Genomic DNA, 7,505 nt, shown 5'->3' on the forward strand with positions numbered 1-7,505 from the left:
ACAGCGCAGGAGGGGAAGACCCTCTATGAGATGGATTGATTCAGTGACTGGGGTAATCGGGATGGGTGTGTCAGAGACGGTGCGGTTGGCACAGGATAGAGCAGGGTTTAGAGCTGTTGTGCATAGGGTCGCTATGAGTCGGAAACGACTCAATGGCACATAACAACAACAACAAATGGTCATTATTGTAAAATAGAAGGATAACCAATAAAACATGTAGGGGGATCCAAGTGGGGAAGGGGTGGGATCAGAGGGGTGAGGATGGGTAGGGGCAAAATCACAGGGTTGCACAATATTGTGGGTGAAAGGAGGGGGTAAAGGAAATGGGAAAGACCTGGCAGAGACCTGAAAAGGCAGTAATTTTGGGCATAGTCCAAGGATGATTATTTTTATAAAACATAATGAATGAGAATGATTATATGAAACACAATGTGAATAAAGTGTGAAATAAAATGTATATGAACTTTGTAAGCAAACAAACAAACAAACAAAAATATATATGTTTTTTTAAGCACCTTACCAGATTTACTCTTCTACCATTTCCAAAGGGAGTTCTAGTGACCTAATTGTATAAAGCTGCACTGCAACCTCGAAGTTCAAATCCTCCAGCTGCTCTGAGTGAGAAAAATGAGAAATGTCTGCTGTGTGATGTACTGTCTCTGAAGACCCCCTAGAGGGTTAGCTATGAGTTGGTTCCAACTTCATGGCACACAACAACAACAACAAGTATATACTTATTGATAAGACAGTAAGTATATACTATATATTATAGGCTCCTCCTGACTCATATCAGTTCTAAGTAACTTACTGAGAACTTTTTCTAGCAATGAAAGGTCAGTACAGAGTCATTTCATGCTTGTGTCTTAGAGTCAAATAGACTAGGCTTAAATTCTGATAGGCCCTGTGGAGCTAACTCACTCCCAGGCAGCAACCTATCTTGCTGACAACTGCCACAGCCAATCAGCAGGTTCCATGACTGCTTTTTTGCCAAGAGGCTGCCTGCCTAGCAACATCATCAGCTGTTGCCTAAGCAAGCCAACAGACACAGCCAGTCAGCATGCTCCACAACCTACTTCCTCTGCCAAGAGACTGCTCATTTAACAGTGTCATCAGATGTCATCACTATTGCCAGTAACTGCAGCCAATCATCAAGCCATATGACTACTTTCTCTGCCAGGAGATGGCCTCTTCCTACCCAAGTATTTTCAAAAGTCAGTTTCTCTTCATACCATGTGTGAATTTCTCTGACCCATCTTGCAAACCTCTGTTTCTTCCTCTCTCTTTGGCCCAGGTCAGTTAATCTAGCCTAAGAGCCTGAGAACCCCAATAAAAGCTTCTTTGCTTACTTTCCGTTTCCGAGCGTGTTTTACCTAGCAAATTCCACCTTATTTGTAACTAGAATTGCCTACTTCACTTCTCTGATTCTTGGATTTATTACCATTAAAATGAAGATAGTGATGTCTATAATAAACACAAAAAAAGTCAAACTTATCACTGTCCAGTAGAATCTACCTCCTGGCAATTTTCCATTGGGTTTTCCAAAGTTCTAAATGTATAAAATTATAGGAGACTTCCTATCTTTCTCCCAAGGGGATGTTGGTTAATTCAAACTGCCAACCTGTCAGCCAGCCCAACATGTTTGTCATTACTTCAATAAGGAAAAAAAAAATGTTACCAATATTTTGATGGAACATTGGTGGTTCAGTGGTAGAATGTTCACTTTCCCTCAGGGAGACCTATGTTTGATACCAATGCATCTTATGCACAGCTGCTGCTTGTCTTATAACAAGCAATTTTTTGTAGTTGTTGAAGGGTGAAATTTATTGCGTAAGCAACAACTAATTTCTTTGTTTCAACATTTTGAAATAAGAAGTAAAGAGATAGAAATGGCTTAATTTGCAAAATCATGCAGGCCTTGTTGTTATTGTTAGGTGCCATTGAGTCCAGTAGGACCCATAACCATCCTATGAACAACAGATCCGAATCCTGTCTTATCCTTTGCCATTCTCAAACTTTTTGACACACTACAACCCATTGCAGCAGTCACTGTCTTAATCCACCTGGTCAAGGGTCTTTCTCTCCTTTGCTGATCCTCTACCTTTCTGAGCATCATGCTCGTCTCCAATAACCAGCAATTTTTAAAACTCTTGTTTTTCACATATATTTACTTATTTAACTACTCTCTTGAGTACTCTTGGCTGTCAGTGGAGGCTTGCATGTTGTCATGAAGTGGAACAACTTTTCAGAGTTTCAGACTAAGAAGGGAGCATTGATAATCTGCTCCAAAATCAGTCAAAAGAAAACATAAGATTTACAATTGTACAAGCCACAATCTGTCATAAGATGGCCCATGACCAGACAGCATTTTGTTCCCTTGTGCATGGGGCCATTATGAGTCATGTGAGACTCTTGACCATGGCTAAACACCACCAAAATAATATTTTTAGAATAGCCTTACTTACTAACCTGTCAATCTACTTATTCCTTGTCTTTCACATTAGTTAAACCAAAGTATTTATAAATATCAATTATATTTGTAGTAATTATTGATAATAATGATAGCTTTAGTGAATACTTACTGCAATGATAAATCTATGGCCAAGATATTAAAGCTAATAAATATTCTTATGCCTTCATTTCTAATAGCTCAAAGTTAGGCCTAAATTGTCAAGTACAATTCAAGTCTTCCCACATCTCCACCCCAAAACATCCCTGCACTATTGTAATTTATTATATTCTTTGTTTCTCTTGATTAAAGTTGGCACCTTTTCACAATGAATACCGTGGAAAGGTCTAAGTCTGTGATGTAGTAGTGGAAAAGATAACTTTAGGGGATGACTTACACTGGAAACATATTTTGTTTATAACACTCACTTTATCCCAGGGCATTCTGTTAGAATGAGGTCTGCCTCAGGCCACTGGCTTCTCAGGTATTCATTAATCCTGGAGAAAGCCTCAGCCTGGGGTCAATACTGCTTAATTACAGCTTGTGATTACTGACACATTCTTCAGTGACCTTATTGAGTGTGCTCGCCTGTTTGTTCACCAGAGAATCCAGGCAGCTGAATATTTTGGCTGACTAGAAAGTTTAAATGGGGATTCTTTTTTTGGCTTGAATTGAGGGCTGTTCATGATGAAATGTCAACACATTTTTCTCCCATCTGGATACAGTTAATCACAGTGCTTGCTTTTATATAGTTTCCCCCATAAGCTTTGCCTTTTGAGGTGTGCCTGGACTTATCAAAATGCTCTTTGAAAGCAGAGCTTTAAACAGAAGTGTTCCTCTATCATTATATACTCTTTGTGTGCATAACAGGGGAGGTTTTCTTAGAACACTATAGCATGTCAGAACCTATAGTTTAGAGGCCATTCAATGTGATTTAGAAATTGGAAGGCATTTTAATTTCATGATTGCTTTAAAATCATAGGGCAGGAGACCTGATTTAATGGCAAAGATATGGTAAATTTTGCTGGTTTCTTATGCTTAATTGTACTTGGTTCTTGGGCAAAATAGTTTCCCTTATTTATTTATGCCACAGATATTTATTGACTACTTTCTTTAGATCACATACTGGGAACAGTATTGTGGATATGAAAGTACCTTATATGACAGCTGGAACAGAATTTTCTTTCATCCTTGCACCCATAAAGCCTTCTTCAGTGTGTGGACCAATATACAAACACGTAAAAGAGGCTCGGCTCCAACATAATTTTTTTTAATTGGTTTGTTTACAAAGATCATGTACATTATGTTTCACACTATTCCTCATTCCCATTATGTTTCATGCAATCATTCTCATGCATTATGCTTTATAAAATTAATTATGATTGGACTTTGCCCCTTGTCTTTTCTTTCTCTTTGTCTTGTCTCCTTCTGCCTACCAAACTGTGCAACCCTGTAATTCATTCCTCAGCCCTCCCCTCCTTAAGTTCCCATGCATGTTTTACTAGTTATCCTTCTATTTTTACAATTTTTATTTTTATAATATTTTATAATGATATTATATTTGTCCTTATCAGACTGTGTTTGTTCACTCAGAATAGTGCTCTCCACCATCTCCTAAGTCACGTTGTTGTTGTTGTTGTTATGTGCCGTTAAGTTGTTTGTAACTCATAGCGACCCCATGTAGAGCAGCCCTAAACTCTGTCTTGTGCCAATCGCACTGTCTCTGACACTCCCATCCCGATTACCCCAATCACTGAATCAATTCACCTCATAGGGGGACTTCCCCTTCTGCGCTGCCCCTCCACCCTATCAAGCATGATGTCCCTCTCCAAGGACCTGTTCCTCCTTGCAACATGTCCAAAGTATGTTAGACAGAGCCTCAGAATACTTTCCTCCAAGGAGCAGCCCGCTTTGACCCTTTCCAGGATGAATCTGCTTGTTTTCCTAGCAGTCCATGGTACTCTCAATACTCCTCTCCAGCACCAAAGCTCAAAGGCAATAATTCTGCTTCTATCTTCCTTAGTCATTGTCCAACTCGCTGATGCATAACAAGTGATAGCAAAGACCACGGCCTGTATCAGATGCACCTTGGTCTCCAAAGAGACACCACTGTTCTTCAGCAGTTTGGAGAGGTCCCTAACAGCAGACTTTCCCATCACAATACATCTTTTAATTTCCTGGCTGCTGATGCCAAGAGTATTGACTGCGGAGCCGAGCAAACTGAAGCTGTGAACAATCTCAATCTCTTTGCCATCCATCCTGATGTTACTGATAGGTCCAGTGGTGAGAATCTATGTCTTCTTGACATTGAGCATCAGTCCATACTGAAGGCTGCAGTCCTTGACCCTCTGCAGTAAGTGCATGAGGTCCTCGTCAGTTTCAGTGAGCAAGGTTATGTCATCTGCATAACGCAGATTGTTGATACATCGTCCACCAATCCTAATGCCCCGCTTCTCCTCATAGAGCCCAGCCTCCCAGATAATCTGTTCTGCATACAGTTTGAAAAGGTATGGAGACAGAACACATCCCTGGCGTACACCCTTCCCAATTTTGAACCATGCAGTGTTTCCTTTCCCTGTTCTGATGACTGCCTCATAGCCTGAGTATGGATTTCTCATTAGCACGATCAAGTGTTCCGGGTTTCCCATTCTTCTCAGAGTCTGCCACAGTTTGTTATGATCCACACAGTCAAAAGCCTTCGCATAGCTTTCAGCTAAGATCCACCTAACATTAGCTATAATATCCCTAATACCATGAGCCCTTCTAAACCCAGCCTGGACTTCTGGCAGTTCTCTGCTGCTGTGCTGTTCCAGTCGTTTTTGGATAATCTTCAGTAGAATCTTGCTTGCATGTGAAATTAATGATATTGTTTTATAGTTTCCACACCCTGTTGGGTCACCTTTCTTTGGGATGGAAAAAATTATAGATTTCTTCCAGTCAGTTGGCCAGGTGGTTGTTCTCCAGATTTCTTGGCACAACTTGGTGAGCATGTCCAGGGCAACATCTGTTAGCTGAAATACGTCAATTGGTATACCATCTATTCCTGGGGCCTTATTTTTGCTATTTCCTTCAAAGCAGCTTGAACTTCTTCCTTCATTACCATAGGCTCTTGTTCATATGTTGTTTCAATAAATTCTTCTATGTCTGCCAAATCTTTTTAATACAGTGACTCAGTATATTCTTTCCATCTTCTTTTAATACTTCCTGGATCATTTAATATTTTTCCTAAAGCATCCTTGATTATAGCAACTCGAGGTTTGAATTTGTTCTTCAGTTCCTTGAGCTTAAGAAATGCTGAGCGAGTTCGGCCCTTTTGATTTTCTGACTCCAATTCCTTGCACATTTCATTGTAATATTTTACTTTGTCGTCCTGTACTGCCTTTTGAAATCTTCTCTTCAACTCTTTAGTATCTTGAATTCTTTCCTCTGCTTTGGCTTCTCTGTGCTCCAGTGCAATTTTCAGCGTCTCTTCTGACATCCATTTTGGTCTTTTCTTCCTTTTCTGTCTTTGCAATGACTGTTTGCACTCTTCCTGGATGATACCCTTGATATCCTTGCACAACTCATCTGGTCTTCGCTTATATATATGTGTGCAAGGCCTCAAACCTGTTCCTGAGATGGTTCTGAAATTCAGGTGGAATAGACTCAAAGTCATAATTTGGTTGCTGTGGACTTGGTTTAATTTTCCTCAACTTCAGCTTGAACTTGCATATGAGTAGTTGGTGGTCTGTTCCACAATTAGCTCCTGGCCTAGTTTTCACAGCTGATATTGAACTTCTCCAGCGGTTCTTTCCGCAGATGGAATCAATCTGATTCCTATGCATACCATCAGGTGAAATCCATGTATATAACCTGAGTTTATGTCTCTTAAAAAACGTATTTGCAATGAATAAGTCATTGATTGTGCAAAATTCTATCATATTCTCTCCGACTCCATTTCTGTCACTGAGTCCATGTTTTCCAACTACTGAATCTTTTTTTCTATTCCCAACTTTTGCATTCCAGTCACCCATTATTATCAATGCATCTTGCTTGCATGTTCAATCGATCTCCGACTGTAAAGTTGGTAAAAATCTTCTATTTCCTCTTCCTTGGCTCTGGTTATCACTGCTCCTGAGTGCTACATAGTATTCCAATGTGTAAATGTACCACAATTTCTCAGTCCATTCCATTGTCATTGGACATTTGAGCTGTTTCCATGTTCTTGCAATAGTGATTAATGCTGCTATGAACATCGGTGTACAAATCTCTATTTTTGCTTCAGTTCTCATTTCCTTGGGGTTTACTTCTAGTAGTGGAATAGCTGGGTCATCTTTTTGAGGAAATACCAAACTGTCTTTCAGAGTGGTTGTACCATTTTACAATCCCACCAACAGTGTATGAGTTCTCACCTTTCCCATTCTCTCTGACATTTATTGCTTGCTGCCTTACTAAACTTTGTCACTGCTGGGGGTGGGTGTGGGTGAGATGGTATCTCACTGTGGATTTGATTTGCATCTGTCTTATTGCCAGAGATTTTGAACATTTCTTCATGTGTCTGTTGACAACTTGAATTTCTTCCTCTGTGAAAATTCTTTTCATGGCTTTTGGCCATTTTGTAATTGGGCTATCAGTCGATTTCTTATGGAGGTGCAGGAGTATTCTGTAAACTTTGTTAGGAGACCTTTGTCTATGATGCTATTGCCAAATGTTTATTCCCAGTCAGTAGGATTTATTTTCACTCTATTGGGAAAAGTTTTTGATGAGCATAGATATTTAATCTTTAGAAGATCCCATTTATCAATTTTATTCTCACCAGTTTGTGCATTTCTGGCTGTATTTGGCAGTCTCATTATACCACAGACTAGGATTTCTAAGCTTGGTCCAAATTTGTCTCTTAGGAACTTTGAGTTTTACTCCCAGGTCTCTGATCCACTTGAGTTAATTTTTATGTATGGTGTGAGATGTGGATTCTCTCTCATCCAATATAATTTTGTCACTGAAAAAGTAATTTTATATCATCCTTTATATGCCATAATGCTTTATATATACATATATATATATATGTATGTGTATATAT

Source organism: Elephantulus edwardii, unplaced genomic scaffold (assembly GCF_000299155.1).
Source record: "Elephantulus edwardii isolate Elephantulus edwardi_28Jun2011 unplaced genomic scaffold, EleEdw1.0 scaffold00112, whole genome shotgun sequence".
Lineage (NCBI taxonomy): Eukaryota > Metazoa > Chordata > Mammalia > Macroscelidea > Macroscelididae > Elephantulus > Elephantulus edwardii.